Source organism: Idiotropiscis lumnitzeri, chromosome 1 (genome assembly GCF_059441095.1).
Source record: "Idiotropiscis lumnitzeri isolate Australia: NSW breed Sydney's pygmy pipehorse chromosome 1, RoL_Ilum_1.0, whole genome shotgun sequence".
NCBI lineage: Eukaryota > Metazoa > Chordata > Actinopteri > Syngnathiformes > Syngnathidae > Idiotropiscis > Idiotropiscis lumnitzeri.
This window is the reverse complement of record NC_142391.1, coordinates 13,400,667-13,419,975: the sequence shown is the minus strand read 5'-3', so window position 1 is coordinate 13,419,975 and position 19,309 is coordinate 13,400,667. Positions and strand designations below refer to the sequence as shown.

Genomic DNA, 19,309 nt, shown 5'->3' with positions numbered 1-19,309 from the left:
AAAGGAAATGTGGTGTGTGTTTCTTGTTTTTCCAAAAACCTTGGTGAAGTTTTTTCAGGTAACCACTCAAGTTGATTTGTTTGCAAATTTCCAAAGAGGCAACTTCTCAGAAAACGCATTTTGCACCTCACTTAATGGTTACATTCATTTTCTTTACAATGTTGTGAACTTGTCATTTCCCTGTCGTACTCCTTCATTTGTTCAAATAACATTCACAGACTGTTTCTGTACATGCTCAGCAAGACAAATATTTCGTTCAACTACAATACGTACATTCTCCAGTATTTGTCGCTATTCCATGAGGTGTCACGGGTGGAGTTTGCAGAACTTAATATTGGTCACTCTTCCTATAAACCTCTTGTAAAAAGAAACTATTCAGAAAGCAAGAAATATGGATTTTGGGCTCCATTTTCGTAGCCAGCGTAAGTCTGGCATGAGTCGTGGTCTAAATCTTCGCAAAGGCGGGCTAGAAATTTTTTTTGTATTTGCGCAGACATACTCAGTTTGGCACAGGTAAACACCTGCGTTTTGCAGCCGACTTGATTATGCCAATCAAATCGGCTCCTCCCATTCCCTTTAAAAACTGGAGGAAAGCAGTCCTCTGCAGCCAGATAATTCAAATTTAACTTGGGCTGAGGTGGGCTCAGTCACAACCAGGCGGGGGAAGATTTAAAAAAAAAAATCAAATAAAAATGATAATAATAAAAATGCATTCAATGAATTGATTTCTATCGTGATTCATACGGTCATATTTCTGAATGAAATGCGATGACATCCACCACACGTTCGAGGCACCAAAATCGTGTTATTGACCTGCGGCATTACTTACAAGTGGTTCCAGCGGGCATAACACTCCGGCAACTTTCGGCCACTAATTTGTCAGATACAAAGTAAATGCCCTCTGTACGTGGCGACAGCCACCATGGCGCAGAGCGGTCTGCCAAAGTCCCCAAAACACTAAACAAGGTTTGCACAGGCATGAAAATCGAGACGTGCCAGTTTTTACGCTGTCTACGGCTATAGAGCCCTATGCGTCGATCACGTTTCTTACACTGTGTGGATTAAAAACATTGTCACATAGTAGGTCTTTAATTAATGGAGTGGTCTGGCTGGACTTATTAGGTTCCCCCGAATTTTAATTCCCCCAAATTCTGTGCTTCCAAATTCATGGCAACAGTTTGGAAAGGCCCCTTCTTCTGTTCCAGCAGAACTTTGTGATGAATTCCAACAGACCTCTTATCCAACATCGACAACCTTTGACCTCCCAGACACACTCCAAAGTCTTCCTAGAAAAGTGAGAAGTTTTAGAGCTGCACAAGAAAGACTCACGTCTTCCTCTTTCGCTTTCCTTTGGATGCAGTCCGTCTGTCGCAATATTTTTGTCCATACAGTGTATCGAGCCATCTGCTGTAATCGTGTCTAATGGCAGACACAAAATATCAGTGCTCTAACTTGTAAAGAATATTTTTTTAGTAAGTGCACTAAATGACAACTCAAGTCAAGTCAATTGCGTATTTGGTGAGAGCACCAAATCCTCTTCCATCTTGCGTTTTTGCATTTGTTCTGTCCGTGTAATTTGCAGACCTCCAAGCCCTTGAAGTGGAGCTGTGGATCCACTGTTTTTGCACTAGCACACCCTTTAAGATTTCCACTTCTTACCTAACCACCCGCCCCGCCCCCACCCTATATGAAGGTTTTCACATAGTCCGTTTTTCAATCAGTGTTGCCACCTGGCTGGAAAGAAAATTGCCCTGGTCCTGTCAGGCCACAGCTTTGTGTGTCGTTTTCCACACCAAACAGTCCACAGGTGAAATCGAAACCTTTCAGGCAACTCTCTTGGAATTTACACCCGCTTTGTATTCTTGTATTGTCTTTGGTACTCAGAGCCAGATGTGAGGCACACGCCACCACCTTTCACTATGCGAACTAAAGACAAGTTACTTCCTATTGTTAATTTACTATGTTTTGAAGACACTGTCGAAGATTTGTGTTATTTTTTTTTTTCCATTGGTGAACACAGGCCAACTTTTGGACCCACTGAGCGGTCTGTAATTACTTGCACCTAACAATGTGTCAAGTTGATCACTGCGTCATGATTAGATTTTTTATCCTCTTGTAATCAACATATCTCAGGGACAAGGCTTTGTGGGCCACTGGTGACCTTGAGAATTAGTTACACGGTCGGAGAAAGAGCAGTGTTGCCACCCATGACGAAACCTCGTCTCTTCTGTCTTTCTTCATCCCGATTTGTCCTCACAATGGTACATTTTGACCACGGAGTTGGAGGCTGACTGTCCGTCAGTCGGTGGTGATGGGGGCTACTGAGCGTGTAGTTAGGAGGCGCGTGACGTGCACTGAATGTGGTTGTAGTTTCCTGCGGATCCTCAATGCTGAGCCAGTCCATGTAGTGCCCCGTCCCGCCACTGGCTCTTCAAGTCTTCTTTGTATTGCTCCTATAAGACACACCTATTGTTCATTCATGTAATTTATTTTTTCTCATTATTTATTTTCTTTTTTTTTTTGTCAATTTGCCCATTTCTACTGTATACACTTGTGTGTGCGATCATTTCTTGTTTTCCTTATGAGCCTTTCACTAATTTCAAGTAGTGATAGTTTAGTAGTCTGTCATAAAGAGCAACAGTTTAGTTTAAATTTAACTTTGTACAAAAAGGACTTAGATGGCATCAAGTATGTATCATCCACTCCGTCACTTTCTCCCCAAAAATCATCGTTTCCATTAAAAGCAAACTTGGGCATTGGTTCATGTTGATTAGATGACACATCTTGCCTTTCAACTTTAATATCTCCTTATCATTTATTTGCCTTATTAATGAAAGCAGCTACTGCTCTTCTTTAGGACAACAACAAACCTCGTCCATCGCCTTTCAATCCAGGGAAGCCTGTTTGATCCTCGAAAAATAGATCAAGGGTGGAGTATTAAAAGCTGGTGATTTTCTAGGGATGGGCCCGACCAGTTCAGACATTTTTCAATTCAGTCTTGAACCGATTCTCCAAGTGTGGTTTCGGAAAGCAGCTTCAATGTAGTTATTAATTTGTATAATAATTATAATGGCGCATGTCTTTTCCCTTATAATTCATGAAAGGTCATCCATCGCTAGTGATACGTCAGAAAGAGGGGGAGAGCTTAAAATGTTCCTTTAAGACACAGGGTGTTGGTTTTATGTGTTCAATTCCCGAAATCTTGATCAATGTGTTGTAATCAACATGCACTGGAAAGTACTTTGTTTCTGTCGATCCCATGGGTCCCTTTTGTGTTGTGTGTTCATATATGATGTACAGTATGATTTGGATTGTTCATGTGGCGTCACATCAACTGTATATCTGTGCATTGGCCAAGGTGGCTCACATGTTTTGATTTATTGGAAAGGGAAACAATCTGCCACGGTGCCCCGTGTGTTTTGTTACAATGACGTTCCGACGCTGCACTCGTTCTGTTGTGTGTACACTTCAAGAGTGGAGCGCCCCTCGAGTGCGGGGGGGGGGGGGGGGTATTGTATTTTACGGAAACCGTCAGTGTCTTTGCATTTTGTAGTCCACTTTATATAAATTTGAAGTTTTTGAGGAAGTTTGTTTTGTTTTTTTTAAATAAGATTCCTTCACGTTCTTTCTTAACTTTGGAAAATGTATTTTCTTAACAGAAATTCAGTTTTTCTAAGGACTTGATTTGATTTTTAAAGAGATCCTCGCGACTCCATGATATCAAGGGCATTTTATTTTTTTGTTTCAACATTCCTTGCACAGCTCTTTGCAGCGTGTAAAGCAAACCAAAACAATTCACTGTTGTCAATTTAGCGTGTTCCGTTGCCCTTCTTTACAGTCCCGATCATTTGTACATGTATTTGTAAAACCCTGGAATATGCCTTTAACTGCTCAGTTTTAAATGAAGTCTTGATTATCACACACTCTCTGTATACCAAGAAAGGAGACCCAGCGAAAATGTAGCATTTTTGTAAACATTGACTGTGTGTTTTCGAGACTCTACTGTGCACTCATTTTGTGTTTATATGTAATTTTTGGTTGTTTATATATTATGGAAGTAAAGACAATGTGTTCTGTAGTGCAATATGCTGTACATATGGAGCTTTGCTCTACAAATCTTTTTCCTGGATTTCCTGTTGTTTATTGGTACTTTTTTTTCAATAAAATTTTATTGAACGTGTCTACTGAAATGTAGTATGTATTTATGAACATGGAAAAAAAAAAAAAAAAACATATACATATATATATATATATATATTCTAATTTCTAACAAAGTCAGAATAAATAAAAAATCAGCAATATAAATAATATCCCATACATAAAGACCATGAACTGTGAAGTAACATTTATTAATATCCTACCCCTTTACATTTACCTACAGTTTTTAATCAAAAAGTGCAATCTGAAATGCAGACAATGTACATAAACACCTCAAAAATACCCTCCCCATATCCATACATAACATTTTTTCATACACACCCACATGCCCAATTGTTCTTCCCTGTGTAATACTTTTATAAGTTCATGTGAGTGTTAGTGGATGCAGCAGACAAACAACAAAACATCCATCTTGACTGACAATGTCAGAGGTACAATTTAATTACACTATTTTTAGCCTAAGAGCATAATTGGCCCATTTTATTTTTAACTTACTGTTATCAAATCAATAAAATACACCAATGCGCTTGCTGAAAAGTTTTCCAAAACCGTTTAAATATTATTTAAGCAACTACGCTGTAAGATGGGGTGCTCATATGGATGTGCAAGCGCACTGAAAATATTATAAGAGCACCAGGTTCAATACTGTCACTTTGTATCTGTGTACTGAACATTTTGCATTATAAAGTATGAGGCAGTTTATACTTCCTCGGATGAATTCATCGGTGGGTAAATAAAAAAAACAGCGCAGTTTAATCTGTGTGGTTTAGTGTAATGAAAGACAAAATTGGTGTCAGTATGCAATAATGGAGCCGCTGACATACGTAACGTAAAAGTTGAAAGTACATCAGGTTGTTAATCAGGGATTCCATTGTGTGTATTTTGCGCACCACCCACAGCTACAGAGCTGGGGTCCCGAGCCACCGGTTCTCACAGAAAGACTGAACAAACAAAAAATAAATAAATAAATTGTGAAGCGGGAGACTCAATCTGGTGAATTGTTGTTCTGTTGGCCAATAACTCATGGGAAAAATTGAATCTTTTGAGTGAACATACTGAATTGAGTCACTTCATGAACTGATCATTCCTTTCTCACGCTAATAGAACTACATTTCATGTTATGAATGGTTGTATGTTTTATAAACAGTTTCTATTTATTTTAAAAAAAAAAAGTTCAAGCACGCTAACAGAACTACATTTTTTGTATGTTTTAAAAACAGTAGTTTCTATTTATTTAAAAAAAAAAAGGTCAAGACCACTGCACTAGAGAACTGCGCCAAAACAGTTGATCTAATTTTCAGTCTTCAAATTCATCTTGTGACATGGATGGGTCGGGAAAGAAATTAGCAACGACCTCAAGTATCCCTTTGTGAACCAGACCAAAATTGTTTTGGACACCTATTAGCTTTTTTCTAGCACTACATGCAGCAAATATCATATATATTGTGAACCTAAAACTGAGCCCCTGATGGATGAACTGTTTGGAGGTAAGAAGGCCTGTGAGGCTGGCCTAACATTTGGCAGAGGCCGTCCTCATCACATCCCTCCTGCTGTTAGGTCGTTAATTTAGCGAGCACAGCGGGGCTTCCAAACCTCTCCAATAACTGCTGCCCGCCCTCCACACATACACAGTCAAGTGTTGCATGACAACAGAATAAGCCCGTGCATCGAGCCAATGAGCGTTACCTCACACTGCATTAAGGCAGAGGCTGCTGAGCTTATACAGATTAGTTACACCACAGCATGGATGCCCTGAAGGCATGAGAGTGATTGATTACTCCTGACACACATAAACATGAAACTCTCCAGCTTATCACTGGTGAGTGTTCACCCCAAAAGTGCACTCTTCTTCCAAGTGTTTTCAAGTCAATTAGTAGAGTGATTTTACACGACCGGGCACAACATTAAGTGCATCAGCCAATCAAAAATATTGGTCAGTTTGAACTGACATTGAGGTGTGAAGCAATAGCTCATGTCAAATGTGTTTGTTATTATGATTGTAGCTTGCCATGGGGTAGAAGTGCAGTGCTCTGCAACACTCAGAGCTGTTTTTAATTTTTTTGCTCCTCTCGTGTGGCTCGAGACAAAAACAACTTTCGACACAAAGCAGCACACTTCCACATTTCAACGATTACCTTAGTCGCAGTGTCAACTCCAAATGGAGCAGATTTGGATGTCTAATTGATCTCGGCATGAACCTGTGAGCGTCCATGCATTATTTTTGTTTTGTTTTCAAGCATGCTGCTATATCCTTCCAATCCTTAACCTCGGGGTAGACACGTGGCACTTATATTGTCACTCCATGCCAGGTACGGTTTCACGCTTCGCTGATACCTGACTCACCTGTTTGGCCACTTGCAAGGGGGAAAAAAAATACTCGTCTGCAGGCCTTCAATACAAACATAAATGCAGGATGTGGTTTAAAGAGAAAAACAGCTTCTTCTCTCAGTCTTCCTTGGCTTAGTGTACACAACAGTTTCCCTCCTAATCCTGTCTTGGGAGTTTTAAGTGAAGGAATGTAGGACACGTGTCATATCCACTTGATTTTTCTGATACCAGAGACCAAATGTGACATTGTGCTAAGGATGTTCGTGGTCTGGCTGGCTGTTTACGCGGCTTCATGGCACCATTGGTCCTCGCCTCTTGGCTCAGCTCTTTAATAGGGAGAGAATTGGCTTCCCCAGGCCCAAACAATGGCTCCTCTGTTCCACTGGACTGGCCTCCTGCTGAAAGAGACACCCATTAGAGAAGCTCTATCTCTGGGGTCAGCCTCAGGGGTCACACACAAGTGCGGCTCTTGTTTATGTCTGCAAAGTCAATCAAAACACGGCAGCTTAACTCCTACTTGCCTGACTCTACTTGGTGGCTTTCTGTTCAGGCTAAAGACCAACAAATCCAACCACGGCTTCGACTTGCTTGAAGCTTAAGAGATACAGGATGCTAAGTGAATGAGGTGGCTGCGTGAGAGCGAGAGAATAACAACAAAGTGGCGTTGACATGTACCTCAGCACCTGCTCTGCACCAGCAGTCGCTGAGTTGACACCCCCCCCCAAACTTAACCACTCCTCCCTGCAAAGAGAACTTCTCAAGTAGCTCCCAATGCTACCACACACAGACACTTAATGATCACTTTCAGGCTCACCTATTTCATTGAGATATTTAAGGATGATGGTGATGATGATGATGACTACTGAAGATGATATGGCTCCTCGGAAAAAAGGAACAGACTGTAAATTAGTTTTAATGTGTGAGGAACTGAGTCGTTTAATTAAGTTCACTCTCTGAGACTGTTCAGAGCAAAAATGAGTCAAAGTGGGTTTGCCCGTGTTCATGTTCCAAATGCTGGATCGCGCAGTCTATCATTAGGTCAGACTGTTAGAGATGGCAACTTCAATCATGGAGCTCGCGACACAAGTAAAACCAAAACCATCCATCCTTTTTCAATACCGCTTATGCAGTTCAGGTTCTGTTCTACAGCATATTACAGATGACCTCAGTTGAAAGTTGTACTACAACCTGCACAGGCCATCAGTCAATCATAGGGCACATTAAAAGACTGAAAACGTTTCATACTCACATGCACATATCAATAAATGAGACAAAACTGAAACCATTACAGGTAAATAGGAAAAAATCCCAGATTATTGAATGAATGGATTGAAAATGTCACCATTGGATGGATGGATTGGTGCATAGATGGATGCGGAGTTGGGTGGATGGATTGGTTGATAGATGATTGGATGGATGGGTGGATGGGGGTTGGGTGATGGATGGATGTATGGATGGGTGGATGGATGGATTGATGGGGTTTGGGTTGACGGGTGATGGATGGATGGATTGGTGGATAGATGGATGGATGGATGGATGAATTGGTGGATAGATGGATGGACGGATGGATGGATGGATGGCGGGAGAGATAGATGGAGGGAGGGAGAGATGGATTGGTGAATAGATGATTGGATGGACGGGTGGATGGGGGTTGGGTGGATGGATGGATGGATTGATGGGGTTTGGGTCGACGGGTGATGGATGGATGGACGGATGGATGGATGGATGGAGGGAGAGATGGATGAGGGAGGGATTGATGGATTGGTGAATAGATGATTGGATGGATGGGTGGATTGATGGATGGAGGGAGGGATGGATGGATGGATGGGTGGATTGATGGATGAGGGAGGGATGGATGGATCGATTGGTGGATAGATGATTGGGTGGATGGGGGTTGGGTGGATGGATGGATGCATGGATGGATGGAATGATGGGGTTTGTGTGGACGGGTGATGGATGGATGGATGGACAGATTGGTGGAATGGATCGATCCATGAACAGGGACATTCTTATTACCAATGGTAGCGCAGTCGTTGCTATGGCCTACTTTTCAAATAGTAGATCTCGAGCTACCGAAAGCACTTAACCATAACTAACTAGTGTATGGATGGATCAATGGATGCCAGTGGACCTAAGTGACGAGGGATATATCCAGATTCAATCAGTGGACCAATGGATTGATTGAAGTACGCAAAACGATAACCGCATAGAAAACCGTACCAATCGTCTCAAAGAATAGCCTGATTGATGGACGGACTGATGAATGATCGAAAGTATTGTTGGAATTTTCAACTCCTCCAGCCGTTTTATGCTCAGTCATTCCATCACAGTTTAAAGTTCCGGAAATGAGCGCTCATTGTTTTTCCTCTAGTGTAACAGTCGTAATGAGTACACCCCCCACCTCCATTAAAACTTCATTTTCATTTTATATGCCTCTTGCTTTTAATCCGCCGTGCTCCTCCCGCTCTTTTCGTTACTTGCTGTGTGAAGGGGAGGTTGGGCAATCACTATACAGCGCTGTGAGTTCCCTTTGTTTACCAAGAGCAGGCCAGCTTTGCTCGAGGCTTTGTTGAGCAGCAGTCACTCGCAGCTTCACAGCTGTGACACACATACACACGCGCGCACGCACACACACACACACACACACACACACACACACACACACAGAAATCTCTGACTCACAAACTCTTGTATCCTGTGGTCAAGGGGAGGGATTTAAATCCTCCGAGTAGCGCTCATGAACCTGCTGAACTTGTCTTCTCTGTCTCCTGCTGGCTATTGTTCACCACTCTGTATTCCAGCTCTATCACTTTTCATACTCATACACAGCCATTTGGAGCCAATTAAGCGATACACCCTGGAAGCCTTCACACAGTGGGCAGCTGTCTCTCCACAAGTGAAAAGAAAGAAAATCATGCACTTGGCATGTAGCTGCGAAAGACACAAGCCCGGCCTAATTATCAGGGAGATGTCACTCAGTAGACACGACATAAACAAGTGGGGTCATTGTTGAGAACTAATTGGCAGGGAAAAAAGGTTCCTGCAGCGGAGATATAAATACGCAGGCAGCGTGGTTTCCTGAGGACACATGAGAAGCCCTCAGCTCCGCCGAGGCCTGAGGTGTGCAGTAATGAGAGACGAGCTCGCTTCATGCCCGCTCTCCAGATGCATTGTCCTCGCAGCGGCGGAGGCACGTACGCAAGCGGCCCGTTTTAGCCCAGCGGCCTGGCGGGACGCCAAAGGCACGAGGCAGGCTGTCTGTCAGGTTTGCGCGCCTCACCTTGATAACGGCGGAGGGGGATGAAGATGAGGAGGAAAAACAACTCAGGGGTGGGGCACTGGGACAATTATGTCGCTCGCGTGTGCGTGTCCGTGCGCGTGTGTGTGTCTCACGCAATGGTCCTCCTCCAAAAACTAACAACTGCAAAAACACTGGGTAGAGTGTTAAACTCTGAGTTTTTTTTTTTTCCGAGCTCAAGTTTCACAACAGACGACCAGGTCCTCACTCTCGTTCCCTCCTTTTCTTTCTCTCTCTCTCCTGACTTTTTCTTCCATCCTCCCATCCCCCAACTTTCAGCTACCCCTCCTCTTTTTTCCCCCTCTACTTGCTCACTATGTCGATCACATACACAAACACACTAAGAAGTTTTGACCCCGCCCCCCCCTCTCTCAGGCTGTTGTTGCTGACTGACAGTGCTGCTTTACTCCAACTCTGGCGAGCAGCCAGCTCATCTCAAACAATTGCACATGCAACAGGGCAGCCCGAGGACTCAAGTTTGCATGGCAATAAACAAAGTCAGCTTTTGCCTCCCTTCCTCCCTCAGGCAAGCCCCAACTTTTATTTTGCTCTTGCTTTTAGATTTTTACTGCTCCTAAATGTGTTGAAAACCCCTTAACGGGATTTGATGTGTACTTTAGCCAAGTGGCAAGCAGCAGTATGAAGAAAAACACGTTTTTCTTGTTAGTATATTGTTTTTTCGTTTTGGGCTCTCACCTCTACTGTCCGACTCAAGACACTCTGAAATCAGGATTAAATTACATGTTGCCATAGGAAACATTTCCCAACTTTTTGGATTAATTGTACTTTGAGTAGTTTTACTACAGCATACGTTTTACTTAGTTGGAATATACAATAATATGTTCAACATGGCCCCACTAGTCTAAAAACAATATTCTGCTTATTATTGGATGAGTGAAATATAAATTGAAAATCAAATCCATCCATTTTATCCATCTCAGGGAGCCATTTGCATTGATTGAAAATTCCGTTGCAGTTCAGAAAGCTTGAAATAACTTTTTTTCTCTTTGGAGCAGTTTTGCTAATCAATGACTTCATTTGAGGAGCAAATGACTAATTTTAAGAAGCATCTCATCCAGCTGTTACTTGTTTGTTAATTTCTCTCCTCAATCCATGGTGGAATTTTCATAGGCAGCAGCAATGTTTTAGGCAATATTCTGACATTCTTAAATGTCATAAAAGTGTAGAAACAATATAACCAAAGCTGACGTTACGAATGGCAAATTTTGAACGACTGGTGTCTTAACTGGCAGAAAAAAAATAATTTCATTTTGGTCCATGTGTTTCACATGACATTGAAACTCGTTAACCAAATTGCTCTAGGGTTCCCTTTCAAGCAGTTCACAACACTGATCTTGAAAAGAATCCTTGTGTTTAAGCATGATAGTACAAACCAGATAAGCACGGGAATAAAATATATATATATTTTTCAACAATACCAGCAATGAGAGCAAAGCCTTATTGTTACATTACTTGTTTTATTGTCACATTGCTGCTTTCTAATATTATTTCTGATTGTGTAGTCATCATCACATTTTTTCCTCTTTGTCATCTTCTGAAGCGTTCTGTCGGTCACACGTAGAGTAAAACACAGCATGCTCTTGTTTTTGATGCACTCTGTATCTCAATATGCAGACGTCTCCTGAGATTTAGATTTATTCCTCTATTTGGTCAAGTTTTACGTCTTTTCCAGATGCTGCCAAACCAGCTCACAATGTTATTATTTTTATTTTTTTTCGACTCAGAGTCCAGCTATCCATATACTGTAGCTGCATAATAAGCCGCTAATGCTTTTCCCCAACGGACTGTAAATAAACTCCTGAACCCGCTCTTCTCAATAAGAGAGACGTAGACATCTGGATTTTGGAGACACCAGGGACTAGCGCTCTGATATATAAATACATTTCAATCATCACATTTTTGGCTGTTCATCATTAACCTAAAGTCACCTCCATCTCACCGTGGGACGACAAACTATGAGTCTAAAATAAACAAAACAACAGATAAACAAAGTCTCCGTAATAACTGTTGGGAAAAGGGATTAAAATAATATCCGTTAAGAAGATTTAATTATATTCTTTAAGCAAAAAAAAAAAAAAAAAGTGTACTTTTTGTATCTTTTGTTGTTTTGGTGCAGTGGTCCCATTAAAAGTGGATGATTCTGACAGACAGTCCCAGCAGAATGGCATCAGGGGAGCGCTGTGATGCAAAACAAGACGAACCATTCCAGTGAGCAGATTCACTCATGAATAATTCTCTTCCAAGGCAGATGAATTAATTTCAAATGCAGACAGAGGAGATGAGTGTGGGCTGGAAAACAATTTAACAGGCATAATGTGCTATTGTGGGCCACAAGTGCCTTTGACAAGTCCAGCCCGCCAGTTGAAATCACTTTAGTAGAAAGTGGAGACATGCAGACAGCAGTTGCACAGAGTACCTGCTCGAATGCTGTCTGCTGAATAAGAAAGATCTCCGCCATAAATACTGTTATGGCCTCAGGAGCTGACCTTAATTCTTTGCCATTTCACTCCGTGCACCATGTAGAGAGACCAACCTCTACAATGTAACTCTATGTGATTTGTTGGAGTCGACCCTTTGAACTATGTCACCTGCTATAGGATGTTAAAGGAAGATGTACTTTTTCTCAAGATCCCAGCACAAAAGTTAACTAATAATAAGTGAGTAACTTTTTTTCCTGCGCCATCTCTCGTACTCTATTCAATTCATGGCCCTGATGAGGAAATGTAAAGGGGGAAAATGGCTGGACTATATCGGGTCTTTTGGTCATTATAATGCATATACTGACATAATAATTGCAGCTATAGAAAGTCCTCATCAAGAGATTACATTGCATGTTGCAAATAGGGGATGTTACTCGTTAACTAAAAAAAAAAACTAAAGAAAACAACATTTTTCAGGCCTAGTCATTGATGCTTAATTTCGCTGTGGGACGAGTGTGCAAGAAACACCCCGGTGCAAGCTTGACCATCTTTGGAAGTGCATGTCTAAGAGATGACCAGGAAGTAACAGGGAGGCATTTCCTGCTGGGTAGTCGATAGCAAATCAAACTCATGTCACCACTATGCCTCTCTTGAATAAAAAAATGTTTCTATTCAGCTCAAGGGCTGTTGCATTAGGGCACATGGCAACCTTGTGCCGGTGTGAGTGACGACATTGCGCCTTTGCAACACATAGACAGTGAACGCGTTTGCTGACACTAATCTGTGTGGTGCTAAGTGCAGAGTGAAAAGTTTGTCGGGTTTCAGCAGTGTTGGTGTGCAAGCGAAAGATGGAAAGACAAGGACAGAGGACTTCCTCAAGTGAATCTCAAAATTATTTACTGCAAAAAAAAAAAAAAAAGCTAGTGATGTCCAAAAACTCTTTTACTATTTGAGTCCAAAAATTGGGGTACAATAAGAGTAATACAGGGGGTGTCATCACAGAAGATGCCAGGCAACAGGGCATGTGACATACTACGTGCGGGATTTGAGAACGTGTGAAAAGAAACCAGCAACCCAAAACAAACTTATTGACAGAATAACGAGGCAAAACCTGGACAAGATGCGAGGAACTGGAGAGAGCTGATTGGCTGACACAAGGGGAGCAGGGCTGATGAGACCAGGTGGAGACAAAGACAAAAAGACTAAACAAGAAAACAGGAGAGATAGGAAAATAGAAGAAAACTAAATTACGGCGTAGGAAACTGAAATAATCAGGACTGATGTCAAGCTAAAAAAACTAAAGAAATACAGATCGTATCACTTACAGTGAATATCAAGTGTCTGGTCTGATTTGTGAGCGTGCGAGAGTGAAAAGCGTTTCAAATGAAAAAAAAACAAAAAACGAACATGCAACACAACGCATATGCGATACAACGACATAGGCATGAAGTCACAACCTCAACCCAGCATTCATAAATTTGCAAGCAGTCCACTTCTTGGATCATTAATGACATGATCACAATCACACTGAAGGTTGTTATCACGCAAATATATCAAGGATGAACTCATTATGTCGTTGCTTTTCAACATGTGTATTTCTAAACCTTACTCCTCAGAATGTGACTCAGCAATCAATTAGGCTGTGTCGATTTTCCTAAAACTCGTTTACTTTTTAAAATTTACAGTGGCCGAAAAGTATTCAATTTACAAAAAAGAAACCAAATTGTCACGTTTTACAACTTCCGCGTCAAACTTCCAAATAGTGGGGCTTTTTTGTGGTATTCTTTTTTTATATCACAGCGAATCTGTAATTTGTGCCCTCACCCGTTTCACATCACTCTGTAAAACGGCTCTGTTTACCAGCGTGGTAATCACGTGCAAATCCAATCGAATTCAGTCCGAGCTTCACATCCTCTACTCAAGCGGATGTGAAAACCAAGCAGAAGTACGCGCACGTTTGCGCCACTGTACCCGCTGACACCATGCATGCAATGCAGAGGATCACATGACCGTGGCTGCGTGCTGTCACTGTGTTGTGGTCTGGTGAAGTGCGGTGAGGTGAAGTTGGGCCCTGCCAGAGCAGCGCCTGCGACGCTGGAGCGAGACGGCGGCGAGTCTTGCGGTCCTCGCAGACGACGCGCGGCCAGCGGAATTCACCGCATGGGGCCAAAGCAGGCACGGGCCCTCAGCAGTCTGACCACGGCAGAAGCCACCATCATGCTATGTTATTACATCTTATTGAGCATTTGAACACGGCTCATCTTTTGGGTTTGATATGCAAGCAACTGCTAGGGCCGTCCAAGTTGCGTACAAAGCGCAAGTTCCCTCCTATCTTGCTGGGGAGTGTTTGCATAAATCCAGCTTGTTTTGCCTCCTGATACTGTTTTCAAGGTTTTCCTGGTTGAAAACACACAATGCTCATCTGCCTCAAAGCAGATAACCGGGAGGTAAATACCAGCTTGTGATAGAAGGAGACGTAACACCATTGTTTTTGGCACGCCCTGACCTAAGACACTTGTCTGTATTTGACAAGATCACAGTTGGTCTGATAAATACTCAGAGGTTGGCTCATACTTGAAAACAGCCATGACGCTTTATCATCTTCCCTGTCTGCTGTTATCTTACCTCCAACATGTCCCCTAATGCGTTTACTCTGGAAATCAAGAAGATTAACAGCATTAGGCTTAATAAATCCAGTCATGGGCGTGATAGAAATGGAGGCTGGGGATTGTAAACTGCAGCCAGTCTCTCCCTGCTGGGCTCCAGCATGGGAGCGCTGCTCTAATCTGGTTACATGTGGCGGGATTTCACACTGGGCCAAATGACATCAGCTCTGCAAGTAAAAGTGAAAAACAAAATGAGACAACATGCACATCATACATGTTGGAAAAGCAAGAAGGCATAATACTTTTTACAGGGTTTTGGGGGAATGTTTGCATTCAAGTGAAGCTCCAGTGTCTTTGATGTCCCACACCCTGATAGGACTTTTAAACCGTAACAAAAGTACCGTCGTGGACTACCATCCCCTCCAAAAGTATTGGAGCACTGAGACCAATTCATTTTATTTTGCTGCTGGAACCCAAGACCAAATTTCCAGCATTTTTTTCCCTGGTATTTTAATCTGGATCTGACACACAATTTATAAAATGTAGCGGAACACCATAGACAGCAAAAATATTGGAAGAAATAAAACTAGCTTGCGGTCAGTTTCTGAACATAACTGCATCAGACCACTTTTTTCAGTTTTTTTTTGTCCCTCCCCGAGAAGACATGCATTCTCTATAGGGTTTAAGTCCAGAGAGGGACTTGGCCATTGTGAAACCTTCCACATATTGCCCTTGATTTCCCTTTTCTTATGACAGCTGCGTTCTGGGTCATTATCGGGATCGCCAATTTAGGTTGGTTGTATTATTATTATTATTTTTTTTTTTTTAATGGGCCGACAATAAAACATTTCTGTAGACATTTTAGATAATTTTGTTGTAGTCATCATGTGTTACATCAATTAGTGAGCGCGGATGACCAGTCCAGATGCAGTCTGTCTTTTTGCCAGAGGTCATCATTTATAGGCTCGAGCTTCTTGCGACGCTGAACCGTATAAGCGGCAACAAAAATGGATGCATGTTGGGAGTTTCACAAAGGAGCTTGTGTGTTTACCATCATGAGCTGTTGCAATTTTTAGCCTTTACATCACTTGAGTAAAGGTTCATCTTTGTTTCATTTGTCCATAAAACGTTCTCCCAGAATTGTTTACGCTCATCTCTGTACTTTTTTTGGGCAATTTATTGACTGGCTTTCTTATTCTTTTTGTTAGTTAATGTTTTTTTTCATGACATTTTCTGCAAACATTAGGTTATGATAGCGACACTCCTGCCCTCTGGAAGTAAAGTTAATTAGGATCTTTCGTTACAGCTCTCACAATATTTCTGTCATCAACAGTTGTTTCATTTTTTTTTCATCCCCTTTGATCTAACCCTTCAGCGTCTGTGAGTGCAAATAAAGCTTCTTTCTTCTTCAGGACATTCCAAGCGTTTGTGCAATGGCTCTGATTGATTTTCCATTGCATCTCTCAGAGGATTTAAAATAAAAAATCTGTTTTGAATAACATAAATCAAACAGGCTTTTTACGTGACACTTTTTTTTTTATAATCAGTTTTGGACACTGATTTACATGGCAACAGCATTTCGGAGTCTGAAAGCACTAAATTCAAGGACGTGTGCATTTCTTGTGAGAGCAAAACTCCACCATAGCGCTGCCCGAGCTTTTGCTCATAACGCTGCTCCAGTATTCATTACAACGCTATTGTATCCAGCACACTACTTACATAGTTACATGGAATGAAACAAACATGTTTTTTTAAGAAGGCTTTGGATAACAATACAACTACATGTTGTACATGTGTGCAGTATTTTCTTCCAAAGTCATGCATATTACCATGCTTGAAGTTATAGCAGGTTTGTTTGCAAAAAAAATAATTTCAAAGTAAAATGTAAACATTTTTTAGTTGTGTAAAGCTTTCTAGTTTACCCTTGGATGAATGGCCAAAAATTCTTCAGATAATGCTTGCTTGGATGTGGCCGACTGGTTACCTGGTTGATTACATTACATTGACTAGGTCATTTAGACTCATTGAAACATGTTGTTCTCGCTTAAACACGTTGGCTGTAAAGGCGGTTCCACCCCAGTAAATAGAGGGCACCCAGGGATGAATGCTGACTGCTCTCATGGGTCCTCTGACAATACTGACTCCTACAATGCCTTTAGCTGGCATACAGATTTCAGTAATTAGACTGTGACTGCTGCTGGCAGGGGGCCAGGGTCAGACACACACTCACACACATGAACACGCACTCCCTCTCCTCCTATCACCCACACCCCCCCCCCCCATCCTCCACCTCCTCTATTCTCCCGTGCTGTGTTTTTATGGGTCTGAGTCAAGGTGCCGGGGTTGTTGGGGTCTGTTTACCAGTGGGTACTTCTGGGTTTTAATGGGGGCAGGGTAATTACAATAGTGGGGGGTGAAAACAAACAGAGGACAGAGCAAAATGGGACTTGGCCACGTTCACATGAGAGCTATTTATTCATCATTGCTCCAATGGGAACCTTGCTTTGCTTTGCTTTAGGATGTTTAGAGTTTTGTGGAGGAGCAGAAAAGAAATACAGAATACTACAAAAGGCTAAAAGTGCTGAATCACCCACCAGTGGGAAATTTTCATGGGTTCATCTTGACTCATGACATGGCAATTGTGAAGAATAACCACTGTGTAGTTTGTGCGCTGTTATTCCAATGTTCTAAAAACACACCAGTGTGCTGCCTCTCTTACTCAAACAACTGTACCTCGGTGAACTCCGTCTGAACCATCCCTCACTGTTGAGGTTTTATGAGCCACGTATCATGGTCAGTCACCCCAAACCAGCACTGGTTGGCAGAGTGGCGTCAAGTGGTTAGCTACACGAGACAACCGATCCTGATACGATCTTCAACTCTTGAACTTCTATACCGCCAAAGTGTGCAATCAGTCTCCTTCCATCTCTTGACTCATGTCTCTTTATCGCGTTTGTCCTTTCTGGCTCACGGTGGCATGCAAGCACAGATAGATACGATGTATATGTGTGCCGTAACAAGGATGTTTCAAGGGACATAAATGCCTGTTATGAAGGCTGAGGTTATGAGTGTGAGCAAGGAGGGCCTGGACATCGTCCTGAAGTGTAGATCCAAGTTTTCCCCAGAGGGTTGCAAAGCGATGGGGGAGGGGAAGCCGACCGTCCCCTTGCTCTCACGCACACTCTAGATTACAACGTTCGGAATCACAAGCAGAAGTGCCATCAGTGCCCACAGCCCATCCCCCACCCACACAGACCGCCAGGTCTTCTGCCTCGTCCAGATATTAGACTTGTTTACATATGATAATTAACAGAAAACTAGGCAACATGAATTTATAAAAATAACAACAGCGATGAGCAAGGTAGCCTTCATGTTTTGTTGAACTAAAAGCCTGTGAAGTCGTTATATGGAAGACGGCTGTATGGATGGATAGTGTCACGACAGAAAGCAATACAATACAACAGCTAGAGCTGTAACAAAGCGCTTTCCATAATATAAATTAGCGGGAAATTAGCACACAAATTGAAACACATAAACACATATACAAGAGATACCAGAAGAATAGCAGAACAGTGACTCTCATGTTGAGTGGAAAGCTAAAGAATAAAAATGTGTCTGCAAACCGGTTTTAAAAGTGGACAGAGAGGGGGCTTGCCTAACATTTAATGGGAGGTCATTCCATGGGGAAGGATCCCCCCTGAGGCTGCGCTTAGTCCTCGGCACCTCCAGTAGCATTTGGTCGGCAGCGGGCAGGTGCGTCAGCGTGGAGGAGCTCAGAGAGGTACGCCCATTTAAAGCTTTGAAGATGAACAGAAGTATCCGAAAGCGAACTCTGTGAAGAGAGTCCAAGATTGGGGTTATATACTCTGCTTTCCGAGCTCCAGTTGAAAGGCTAGCAGCAACATTTTGGACCAGTTGGAGGCGCTTGAGGGAGGACTGGCTGACTCCAAAGTAAAGTGCATTTCAGTAAACGCAGAAATATAAATAAATAAATAAAAGCATAAACAAGGCCGTAAAATCTAATAAAATACACAGTGGGGGGGGGGGGGGGGGTCCCGACTCAGTGACGGCGTGAATGTTTGCGCCAACCATTGTGTATCTCTGTGTTCACTGTGGCTGACTGGCAACCAGTCCTTCAGGGTGTAGTCTGCTGGGACTGGATCCTCAACAGGAAATGGCAGCGGCTATGGAGAAAGAAAAAAAACAAAAAAGCAAGTGCATGTTACATGCCCAAAACAAAGTAGGAAGAAATAAAAAGGTATTTAAGACAATCTTTGTAAATCTGCATCCATCCATTATCTGTACCGCTTCTCCTCACAAGGGTCGCAGGGGTTCTGGAGCCCATTTCTTGGTAAATGTATTAATTAATTATATAATTCTCATCATATTGTCCCATATCCGATGATTCAATTATAATTAATTATAATTATTCACAGCAATAGGCACTTACAAATGGTTGGTTTAAAAAAGAACAAAAA

At 42.1% G+C, this 19,309-nt stretch overlaps 1 long non-coding RNA gene across 1 annotated transcript in view; it reads right to left on the bottom strand.

Moving 5' to 3' along the window:
• Positions 1-18,092: 18,092 nt before the first annotated feature.
• LOC148343292 (uncharacterized) overlaps positions 18,093-19,309 on the bottom strand; it is a 34,374-nt gene continuing 33,157 nt past the window's right edge. The window contains exons 2-3 of the long non-coding RNA XR_015846163.1: positions 18,921-19,015; positions 18,093-18,663 (exon numbers count right to left, since the gene is read on the bottom strand). This is a non-coding gene — a long non-coding RNA (uncharacterized LOC148343292). The remainder of the gene's footprint in view (positions 18,664-18,920; positions 19,016-19,309) is intronic.